The following is a 12,232-nucleotide window of genomic DNA, read 5'->3' as shown; positions in this document are numbered from 1 at the left end:
AGCTTAAGTATAAGCCTTCTATTTAAATCTGCAAAGTTTAATTTTATTGGTTTTAGTCCAGTGTTCAGTCTGTTGTGGAAGTTTTGAATCTTAATTTTGTTTTCTCAAAGAGTGCCCAGATTTGTAGGCACTTCCAGAGGGTTTAAATACCCTCAAAGTTAATGACTGTCCCTTTAACTCCTTCTGAACATGATTCAAGTGACTTGAATGCATGTGTGCTGTTTTTCTCTTTATTGAAGTTTTTTAGGAAAAAAATGTCAATTTACACAACAAAGTATCCCAGGATTTTTCATAGAAAGAATAAGCAATTTATACCCATTGCTTTAGACTTTCACATATTTTTGTGCCTGTCTGGTTAGTAGATGATGGACGTACCGCAGAAACAATAACTTTGCATAGCCTACAGGTGTGTGCCCAACTCTATTATTTCTGCCAGAGAGGATATTGCATCTGATGTTGGATTGGATTACGTTTTTCTTTTATCCAGAGGCAATTCTCCTGCCCTCATGAGGAACAAAAGACAAAAACAAAACAAAACAAAACAATGCTTTTCCAATTTCTCAATTCCAAATTTCTTTTTTCTAATTTCCAATTTCTAGAATTCAGTCTAATTAAGTCCTCTTCCTAAAAGCCATCAAGGACTCTCATTTCATTATTAATCTTTCTGGTCCCTTCTACATTGCTTGTATCTCTCTGATAGCACTTCACATAGTCTGTCCTGTATTAAGTTTATGGGATTAATCTACATTTATCTCTCCTCTTAAATTGTGCTTCCTTAAGGGACAACAACCATGTCTTAGCCATTCTCATTCATTCTTGGAACAAGTATTGATGGAGCCCATCTGGTGCCAGGCACTCTGCTAGGCACTCAATTCCATGCCCCTCCTCTTAATGACCAGCACAGAGCTCAGCTGACTGACTTGAATTGAAATCAATCTACATGACTTGACCTAAACCAACACTTAATCATCTATTTTGTAAAGTCTGTGGGAAATATGAAAGAGTTTATTGAAGGGGATCCAAATCACTGTAAATTAAATTAGAGCCTCACGTATGTCAGCTGTTCCCTACTCTCCTCAGAGCACCGTTAACTGTTTGAAGTATCTAAGCTATGGCCAAAAGCACTGAAGTACTGTGAAATATAGACTCATATCCAAGCCGCTCCATGGGAGAAGTGGAGCTTCAATGACAAAAACAAGTTTGGAACTTAGTAAGTGCCATGAAGAAAACCAACTTGGACATTTAAGCCCACATATTGATTAAAACTATGGGTCCCCTGGAAAAGGGAGACATGTACATATTATATATTAATTATCTAACACCAAAAACAAGAGAGAGAGAGACACAGACAGAGAATGAATAGTCTTTTCATTGCTGAACATTTGGATATGAATTATAATGGTTTATTGTAGGGGAGTGGTCATATGCTCTCGCTTGGCAAATATCTATATTTTCAAGTTCTGAGCACTGTACCAGTAGTTTTTTTTTTTAAAGTTATTGCTTTACTTTTTTTTCAAATATAAGCTTGAACAGAATCAAGGCAGCAAATATTCCTTCCTCAATTTAAGATTTGACAATTTAAGAGGAAAATGCTCATTCATCATCTTTCCCTTTTAGAGACCATAAATTATTGGCTCATATACCATGTGGCTTGGATTCTAGGAAAAGTTAGTGTAAACAAACCCAAGTTACAATGCGTGGAGTAAGAGAGTGAGTCATAAACAAAACACAGACATATGCTCTCATATAAATAAGGGCCTGGATCATCAGCTTCCCAAAGTCTGCTTCCCATTAATTACACAACAAAATGAACTTTCCATATGTAAGCCCAATCACTTAACTCTGGCAACTTGCACAACACAAAGACCAGGATTGTGCCTATTTAGGCACTAACAAAACTGTATTTCAAAATAAAGAAAGTCCTCTCAAAATATCATCAGGTATTGCGGGGCAAGAAAATCCCTTGGAGGAGTGTTTTTGAGCACTGAAACTATACCCAGCAACCCAGGAACCCTGCTTGAGGATGGTCTGGATCCCCTACTGAATTTCAAGGTAATATCAGGCTTCTTCTTTTTTATTCTGAGCTCTGTCATCTTTATGGGGCAAGCCCTGGGTCCAGGCCACACAGGGTGTTCACAGACATTGCTGGGATCATTGAACAGTTGAAATTCCCTCCATCAGGACCTTCTCTCTGTCTTTTGAAACTGTTCATTGGTAGCACAAACTCACATTTCCTCATTGTTGTATGAAGGCTACCTGGTCTCTCTTACTTTAAAGAGGTATCAAGGAAAAATATAACAATCCTGGGGAAGAGGATTCTTCAACAGGTGAGAAACTCAGAGAGGTGGAGGCAGCTGAATTCTCTCCTTGTGTTCCTTTCAAAAGCAGACCTCATAAAACAAACTGAATTCATTACAAAGGAGATTAAAATAACAGATGTCACATTTTAGGAGTCTTGGATGGAGGAGAGGGGAGGAAAAGGACTTTATTCTTTGCTAGAGGAGGTGTATGTGGTTTTCAATCATTCATTTACTCAACGATTATTTTTGTAACATCTACTCTTTGCATCATACCATAGACCATACAAGGTAAGTGGAATACATTGTTCCTGCTCTCCTATGAAACTAAGGGAAAGGGGAAGAGACTAACATTTTTGGAGAATCTACAGTGCAGTCTGCAGTATTTTACATATTTCCTCAGTTAATTATTAGCAACCATGTGAGGACATTACTATCTCTATTGTACAGAGATGAGAACTGAGACCTCAGAGGTTAAATAATTTTCCCAAGGGCACACATCTTAGAAGTCATGGACTCAAGGATTCAAGCCAGTGCTACCCTGTTTCAAAGCCAGTTTCATACCATATTTTCTTAAGAAAGCAAAGAAGATAGGGAGCTAGAGAGTGAGAAAACCTAGGTTTTCCTGTTAATTTTCTAATATTGACTGCATCAGAGTGCCAAATTTCTCTCAATTTCACAGTCTCGAAGCACTCTTCCAATCCCCAAATTCCATAATTAAATAACACAAGATATTACTACAGATTATCCATGTTATTTCTGCTAGATTAGGTGTTCCTGCACATTGTTTTGATCCTGTTGCTTTTTCCAGTTCAAATGCCTTTAATGGTTCCCTATAGGGAGTCAGACAGCCAATATAATGAGTGAAATTGGTTGGGATTATGAAGGAAGCTGGGGAAGGAGGGATGAGGACAAGGGAAACTAAAGAGAACATGGCCCATCTAATGGGGTACGACGTTATTCTGTATCAATCAATTGTTGTCAGGTAGGAATCTGAGCCCAAAGTTATCAGATAGTCTGAGTTTGAAAAGCCAGAACTTTTGATTATTATGTAAATCTTCTAATGTTTACAAGCTGCTAATTAGTTTTTTAAAAATGTATAACCCTCTGTAGGCCAATCAAAATAAAAGTGCAGATAGCTATTGGCCAATGGCTGCTCTTTTGCACTGTCCTTCAGAAGGGTGACCATGACTCATTCTAGAATTTCAGGTACTCCATGTTCTGACCCCAAACCTCTCTTCCAGCTGTATCTGTCGTAGTTTCCACATACACTCCTATCTCAGAGATGTTATAAATCTGTCCCTTCTGCTTCTATCTGCTATTTAATTTGATCCATCCTTAGAAAGTCATCTCAACTCTTCTCTTCCCAGATCATCTCACTGTCCTCCAAAGTCCCTTAGTACCATTCAGTTGGAAATTAATGACGTATCAATCGCTAAATGCTATCTCTGTTAGTGTTGAGATTGTTATTCAATCTATTCATTTTTTAACATTATTTGGTCATCTCATATTTTGAAGTCAGGCCTTCTCAAATAGTGTGTAAGTTCCCCTAGGGCAGAGGTGAATCTTATACTCTTATGGATCAGTGTGGCAGGTGCTGAAAAAATATTTAACAATTTGTAACAAAGCCTTATAGAAATTCTAGTAAGATGAGCTGGATATAGCAGTCAATACCCTCATGAGTAGGGGGCCTTTGACTGTGCCCTGAGATAAGGATATTTGGAGGAAGGAGAGAAGATAAAACTTCTAACAATAGTTCATGGATGTTATGATCTGAATCATAACATGACTAAATTATGAATTAATATGATTAAATCATGACATGACATGGCTTCATTTTTGACATGAGAGGGATCATAGTGATATATCATTTTGAATGTGTGATTGGTGTTTTCATCTGCTATTTCATTTCTTTCTCACCACTGTCTAAAGGGCAGAAATTACTTTTCCTGTTTCACCAACGGGGAAACTGAGACTCAGAAGTCTCAGTAAGACTCAGCGGCTTACCTAAGGGAATGAATTAAAAGTACTGCAGGCTGTACAATAACCCTAGTCCTCGAGTTCCAAATCCAGTTTCCACTGTGCATCTGTGTTGTGGCCAGAAAGAGTCCAGGTTTCCAAATTCAGGTAATATTTGTAAGTCAGTTCACCCCTCTGGGCTCTATTTCCTCATCTGCAACTTGAAGGGGTCTGCAGAAGTCCCTTCTAGTCTAGTCTAATCCAGTCTTGTCAATTCCAGTTTAAGCAACAAGAGAAAGAGACCTCCTGGGAGGATGCTCTGAGGTTATTCCAGTGGCTCCCAGAGGTAGAATGAAGAGGGCGACGGGTGAGTGATATCTTTGTCTGTCTGTCTCTTTGTCACATCTGTCTCACAATCGTTACTCTGTTCTCTCTCACTGCCTCCTTTCTCTCTATCCCTCTTTCTCTCTCTCCTCTCTTTTAGACTGACTACAGCCTGCCTGGACCACTGAAGATCATTCTTACTGACAGTCATTACACAGTTCTTCCACGTTGCCTGAGGCCATCTCCGCAGCAATGAGCAGGAAAGACCTTGCCCCCACTTCGCAACAGCTGGGTTCAGTATGCCAAACTTCACTGGAACCAAGAAGTTTTTCAAAATCTCTCCATTAATTACAGGAAGCCCAAAGCACTGTCCCCCTTTCTCATTAACACAGTTGCTTTCAGTTGCCACTAAATTATCTCGCCACCATTAAACCAACAATCTAATTAGACTCCTGGAAATGGAAAGAGCCAATGAATAAGGCAGGCACACTACTTGCATCTCAAAACTGATCATAAAATATTTGTGCCCTTTCATTCTTGGCCACATAAAATCTGCCCCTGGATGAGTCTCCTTTCATTCTCTCCCATTTATAAAGAGGAGCTTGAATATTTGATATAAAATGAGTATCTTAATAGAAATCGCTTCATGTACGGGAGGTTTTCTTTTCTGCATTTCGCCCAAGCGTGGAGTCCTCATTACAATAATCGCACCTGACTCCCCCTGCATACGATGCCTCACAGCCAAACCTCCCACTGGGCTTCAATGGAGATGTGAATGATACTATCACTGGGAAGAAGATAAAATGTATTATTATCATTACTCTATTTTTAAGAGGGTCTGACTATGGCAAGATATGGTTGGGAGAGTAATCTGTGCGAAGCATTCAGAGAAGGTAAATTGAGTTAAACTTCTCACAGACATAGCACTTTCAAACCTGTCATTAAACCTTCTGTCTTTCCTAAAATCTCAGCTCTGGAAAGAAAAAGAATTAGTTAAATCACATCCAGACATGTTCATTGAGTATTTACTATGCACCCAGCACTGCGCAAGGTTCTTGACCCCTAAATATGATTACAAGTGCTTAATAGTAGTGTTCCTGGCTTTTGCTTCTCTTCTTTTCATCCCATATAAGCAAAGTTCTGGGAATTCATGGGATACTCAATACTCACTGAATGGGACAAAACCTAAATAGGAAATGGTTGCTGCCCTTGGGAAACCAATACTCTGACCACAATGTAAGGCTATCATATATAAAATAATTAAATCACAGCCTAGGCCAATGTATTTTCCAGCCTTCCATTGAGTGATTTTTCCTGAAAATCCCATAGAACTTCTGAGTGAAAGGAGACACTTATGTGTACAAGCTCTCCTTCTCTTCTCTGAATAGACACCTACTCATGCATTGCACATATCATGCCATATAGGCTGACTCTCTAACTTGAAAATAATCATCACCCAAGGATATCCTGGTGGATCAGCCAGGAGCTGGTCTCCCATTACTGAACAAAAGATTCTGGAGGCCCCAGAGGTCCCTCACAGGTTGCTCCCTCTGCTGAACATTGTCAGGATGGTTTGCTGTTTCTGGTGTTAATACGGAAAATAAAGGCAAATCATTGCCTCTCAACTGTAATGAATATAAGGCTAGAATATGTGTTTTCAGGCACCAGATAGTTCTGTGTAGGAAACAGTTGTTCCATGCATTTTGATCAATACTTAATGATTACCTATTGTTTGTCCACCTTAGGGCTGGGTACCATGGTTTTAAAGTTGAATAAGGTCTGAGAAAAGGGAAGTGGATAGGCCAGTGTGGGACAGAGGCATGAGCACAGACACTACATTAAATGCAGCGATCGATGATTAATGGGCTTATGGGGGCCATGGAGCACAGAGGATGTGGTATCCAATTTGGCCATGGGGTGGTTCTCAAAGTAGGTGTAAAGGAAGGCTTCTTAGAATTGAAGGCACCTATGTTGAGTCTTGAAGAATAATCATGAATTAGCCATCCAAATGGCTTGAGGGGTGGGCGAGGGAGAGAGGAGCATTCTAGGGTGGAAAACAGATAGTAGCAATAACAATAACAACAACAATAGCAGCAGCAACATCAGCACTCATTTGCTGAACTCTTCCTCTGTGCCAGGCACTCTGCTAAGATTTTCACAAGGATTGTCTCATTTGCTCCTCACCACAATCCTCTACACTAGGTGCTATGCTTTTCCTCATTTTACAAATGTGAACATTGAGGTCTGAGATCACCCAGCTGGTAAGTGCAGCACTGAGATTTTAATGCAGATGATCTGAAGCAAGAACACATGGGTTCAACTAGAGCATGGCATGGCCCATGGGTGGTGTTAAGAAAAATGAGCCAAAACTTAGAATGGAAGGGTGTATGCCCTTTTGGAGTCCTGGAGTATCATTTTACAGGCCTGCACAGTGATTATTAATTATCTAGGAAAATGTATCCTTGTTGGATTTGCTATCCACTACTGATTAAAAGGCCTAGACTCTGCCAGGTAATAGGATAACTTGTAGATTTTTGCCCAGAAAAGATGCAAATGATTTCTGTCTGTAGGAAAGATAAGCCCAGAGGTTGTGGTTTTATTGCCCAGTAAGACATTAACTGAACAATCTTGTTCAACGTTCTTTCTCCAATGTCTACATTCCTATAACGCCCTGTTCCGCCAATTCTGTGGACTAGCTTTATCACCATGTTGGTTTCCTCATTAAAGAGTGGAATGAATCTTTGACATTTGTTTTAGTTTTTTGAAAACTATACTCTACCAGTGAGGATCCCAAAGGAGTTTGGTGCTGGTTGACATTTCTAAGGAGACGGGGCTGGAGCAGAAGGCAGGGGCCAGATTCTGGAGAGTTTGGTGTTTCTCAGGGATCTTTATAGCCTTGGCCATGAGAACAGCTCAGCTGCTCTAGGATGTCCAGATTAAATCAGAAAAGAGCTTATTTTCCCCTTATTGGGTGAAAATAAAAAGAATGTTTGGAGGTTTTTCAGAAGGCCTTTGCTGTGATGAGGTCTTCAGAGAAGTGCAGAAGCTTCCAATCTTCCAACCCTGGTGGGTCTCTTCATGGCCCAGAGCCAAGGGGAGGGGGCTTTTCATGAGACTGTCGCATTCAGCAGAGCTCTCTAGGCAAACAGAGTCATTCTGTGCTGCTTCAACATGGGTCCATAGGTAGCACTTTTCAGACAACTTGAACAATTAGTTTTTAAATAAAGCTTTATTTTCTCTAGATATTTTTGAAGGTTTTCTACTGTATATTTTAAGTGATTAGTTTGAACTTGCAGGAATTTATTTTACAATTTGAAGACTTCTTCGATTTGTGTACTGATGACCTTTGGAAGTTCCAAATCCTATTAACTTACACATTTAGTTGCTCTATTTTGGTTCTTTTCAATGACAAGACTTTTGGCTGAATTGACCTGTTATTTTGGTTAGGGGCTTCAGATCATGATTCCACATAGAACAAAAAGCAAGTGAAATAAATAATTTTCCAATTTTTAAATTCCTGTTCACTGTTTTTTGCATCTGGATATTATTTCATTATTCTGGGCCCCTCCCCATAGATGGTTAAGAGAAAAATCAGGCATCCCAGAATTTGGGAATTAGAAGTAATTTTCATGATCATTATGCTGTGTCTACTAGAATATGGATTTCATTCTGATTCCATCAGAAGTAAGAATTCATACTTTTATTTGTAAAGGTAATTAACTTTTCAAGCTTCAAGTTTTGTATCTTGAATACAGGTATCAGTCAGTTCTGACTGGCTGATAGTTTGGTTAATAACTAAATGATTTACTTAATATCAGTCTCTGCCTTCAGAAGCAAAATGTCTAAAAATTTAATAGACTTGTGAAATTTAAATATTTTCACTTACTCATAGGCTCTGGTAGTTTTAAATAAGGCAGATCGAATTTGAGAGAATAATGGATTCACCTTGATATGAAACAGATGATACACACTAAGAGCTGTGCTCACTCTGCTTTCCTCCATTATCTAAGTGGGCTACAGCTTAAGCAGTTGAGATTTCCTGATAGCAACCCTGATACTTGTCTTTTTTTCTTCTTGGATTTAGGACGAAAGACTATGGGGGTGTGTGTGTGTGTGTGTGTTTGTGAGAGAGAGAGACAGTAAGAGATGGGGAGACACAGAGACAGAGAGAAGGAGACAGCATCAGAGAGAGACAGAGAGAGAAACAGAGAGAGCGAGAGAGAGGGAGAGACACACAGAGAAAGAGAGGGAGAGAGACAAAGAGAGAGTGAGAGAGAGACACAGAGAGAGACAGAGAGACACAGAGAGAGAGACACACAGAGACAGAGAGAGACACAGAAAGAGAGAGAACAAGAAGGATACATCTGCTTGCTTTTCCATCATTCCTACTCTAGATTTTCAGATGTGGAACCATAGAGATTTTGTTTTCTTGGTATTTTGCTGAGTTCCTATAGAATTTGTAACCTACTTCACATCTCATCTTAAATACAAAGGAGGTGGACATGTTTCAGTAGTGAAATCATGAATTCTCTACATAGTGCATGACTTCCCTGAGAAGTTAGCACAACACGTAGAAGATCAGAAAAATTAGCCTGACTTATTGAGGTATGGATTATCTGGTAGGGTTATTAAATCATTATTGGCCCAGCGCAATAGAAGTTATTTCAAATTATGCATCACTTTGGACAAACTTTATTGAAGCTTTTACTGCATTAGCCCTAATTACTCCCAATAATGATGCAATGCTCCCTGGAATCACACCTCCTTCACTATGCCCAGGGACGGCAGTGATCAATTGCTACTGAGCAGTTTGATCACGAAGGCTGACCTGCTAGAGCCCCAGCAGCAGCCACTGCCATCCCTCCCTCCCAGGAAGCAGCTCACAAACTGACATGTTCTCAGTCTGGCCACCCTCTCCTGCGGATCCTCTTCTCCTCCTTCTCCAACTCAATAACTTCATAATCAGCATGCCTCCCAGACTCGGAGAAGCTAAAAAGTTGCCTTAAACAAAAAAATACACACACACACACATATACACACTTGAGCTAGAAAAGACATATTTTTAAACTTCTGACCCACATCCATTTCTCCCACATTGTAATGTTTACAAAATAAGGTGGGAAATGTTCCTTTTCTTTCTTTTACCAAAGATTATCTATTTGAAAAAGTACCATTAGGACCATAGACTGATTAATTATTTGGCAAGTATTTACCAACAGCCTACAACATGTCTGTCAAATGTTTTCCATTTGATGTGTTAAGCAGTTCCAAGATGGAGCACATTTGTCTCCAACATCTTCTGCCACATCTGGTACTGTGTAAGCACACAGTTACTGCCTCGCCATCATTCATTTCACTCGGGGATCATTTACTGAGCATCTACTCTGTGTCAGGAACTGTACTTGGTACTTTAGCATCCATTATTTTTAAATGAAAGGAATTTCTAATTAATTGAATTATTTCAGTATTTTTTTATCCTAATAAATGACTTCTTAAATTAATTTTGCTGTATAACACTTCATTTTACTCTTCTTTCCTTTTTTCTCCTCTGCGCTTGTCTAGGTTTTCAAATCCATTCCGTAGAAATGACGACCTATTTAAGTTGATTTCTGTATACAGCCAGAAGTCATTCTAAATAACATTGCTTATAGTGAAAGATGAAGAAAGAGACTCTAAAGAAAACAGAAATTGAGTTGTCTCATCAGAAATTTATATGACTAATGCACAAGCACTCAACTGAAGGAAATCAAACCCAGACACTGTTTATTAACTGCCTACTATGTGCCTGACTTTGGTTAAGCATCAAATTACGAGTTTCACTCATTGTTCCCTAAAAGAAGTAGGAGTCCATAGTTAGGGAGAAAGAAATTTTTCTAATGTTTGTTAGACACATTTTGCTAACATTGGGCTTATGACAGAAGTGAGATTCCACTGGAAATCAGGCGGTAAATCAAGAAATTTGGGTTCCAATCCAATTGCGTGACTTCAGGCAAATTGCTGAATCTCGGAAGCATCGGTTTCCTCACATGTGAAACAGGGCGTTGGACACGAGCCCAGGTTGTGTGACCCCCAACTCTCTCAGATTTGTGGGAAGCTGTTTATCTGTGGGGAGCGGAATCTCAAGAAGGCCTGGACCCCAGCACCTGGGGTAGATCTTTGGCTGTTTCCCCCAGAAGTTCTGCTCAGCAGCCTGAGACCCGGAAATGGACCAAATCTGTGAAATTCTCATGAGGGTCTCATTTTAGCACTGCCAAAAATAAACAGCCCATTCCTGCATCCTGAAACAGGAGAGCATCAGCTCAGCTCTGATTACCAGAGAGGTAGGCTTAAAAGTTTAATACTCACCTGTTTCTACGCCCGTTTGGCACATCTGTAAATTACTGAACGCAAATAGAGGAGGCAAGCCCACAGAAGCATGGGATCCCAAGAATGCGTTCTCTCACACTGAATGAAAAGAGTTCAGGGGAGGAAAATGGGGGACCACCTGTCTTTTGCCCCTGGGAAATATCTGTGCTTGGCAAGCAGAGGCGGAAACACATAGGCTAATTTCTAAATCCATAAAGGGAGGTCTCCAGAGCTTAACCGACAAGGTCGAACAAGCAATTATCTGGGTGGGTAGTGCAGACCTCAGCCCAAATCTTTTGCTCCAGCCAAGTAATGACTTTCCAGAGTTACAGGCATGGCACCAGTTCCCACTTCCAGGGCTCTGTCCACGTTGCTCCCTCTGCCTGGACGCCCTCCCACAAAGGTGCTACCGATCCATCAAGTCTCAGGGGTAGCTTCTGCCCCATTCCTCTGTGACTTTCCTTCCTCTGACTTCTTCTTGTTCTTATCATTGGCAACATTTACCTGGCATTTCCACCAAAAACTTTTCATTTCACACCTAGCATGTGAAAGATGTGAAGATTCAGGATCATATTTGAGAGATGACCCCATTCCTTCAGGGGATTTCTCAAATGGTTGGAGAGAACACCATTTCCAAGAGAGGTTAAGAGCTACTCCCACAAAAAATGGGTTTTATGGTGAGATAAAATTGTGAAATTCTGGGTCTCTCGCTCCTGGAACCTCACAATGCACATTGGTCAATTAAAGGCTCTGAGAAGCCCTGCGGAAAGGAAGCAGATATAATGCAGCATTCCCTATGCTCACTTAACTATGAAAACATGTTTTATCACAAAACACCTACTAATATTTTGTGGAACTCAATGTGGGAAGTGTCATTCCAAATATTTCTTTCTGTTATTTCAGTTGAGTTCATTTTCTAATTACCAACGATTTCTATGAAGGAGGTAGGTATGTAGACAAGTTGAGTTCTCTGCTCAAAGCAACCTGCTGAATTAGAAAATGAGTTTAGAGTGAACATCACTAATGAGTCTCTTCTTGGGCTTCTAATCATAATAGGCATTTCTAAATACTGCAGTACACTTAATATTTACCAATGCATTAATTCCACAAATGTTTATGCAATGTGCCATCACTGTGCGTGCTATGAAGATAGCAAGAATCTAAATCATGGGTTCTACCTCTGAGGTATGAACAAGTCTGTTATGAGGTAGAAGCAGTTAAATAGAGACATTTCTTATGTAGTCTACGAGTAGGTGGTAAATGCATGGTAGATACACTGGATGCTACAGGCATTCGGAGGAGGTGTG

The 12,232-nt window shown here is 39.9% G+C and overlaps 1 protein-coding gene across 1 annotated transcript in view; it reads right to left on the bottom strand.

Annotated features, from left to right (window-relative positions):
- SETBP1 (SET binding protein 1) overlaps positions 1-12,232 on the bottom strand; it is a 362,547-nt gene that overhangs the window by 15,569 nt on the left and 334,746 nt on the right. The gene's annotated exons all lie outside the window — the stretch shown is intronic.

Source organism: Ceratotherium simum, chromosome 14 (assembly GCF_057802395.1).
Source record: "Ceratotherium simum simum isolate JZ-2026a chromosome 14, ASM5780239v1, whole genome shotgun sequence".
Lineage (NCBI taxonomy): Eukaryota > Metazoa > Chordata > Mammalia > Perissodactyla > Rhinocerotidae > Ceratotherium > Ceratotherium simum.
The sequence above is the reverse complement of the archived record's forward strand: the minus strand, read 5'-3'. Positions and strand labels throughout refer to the sequence as shown.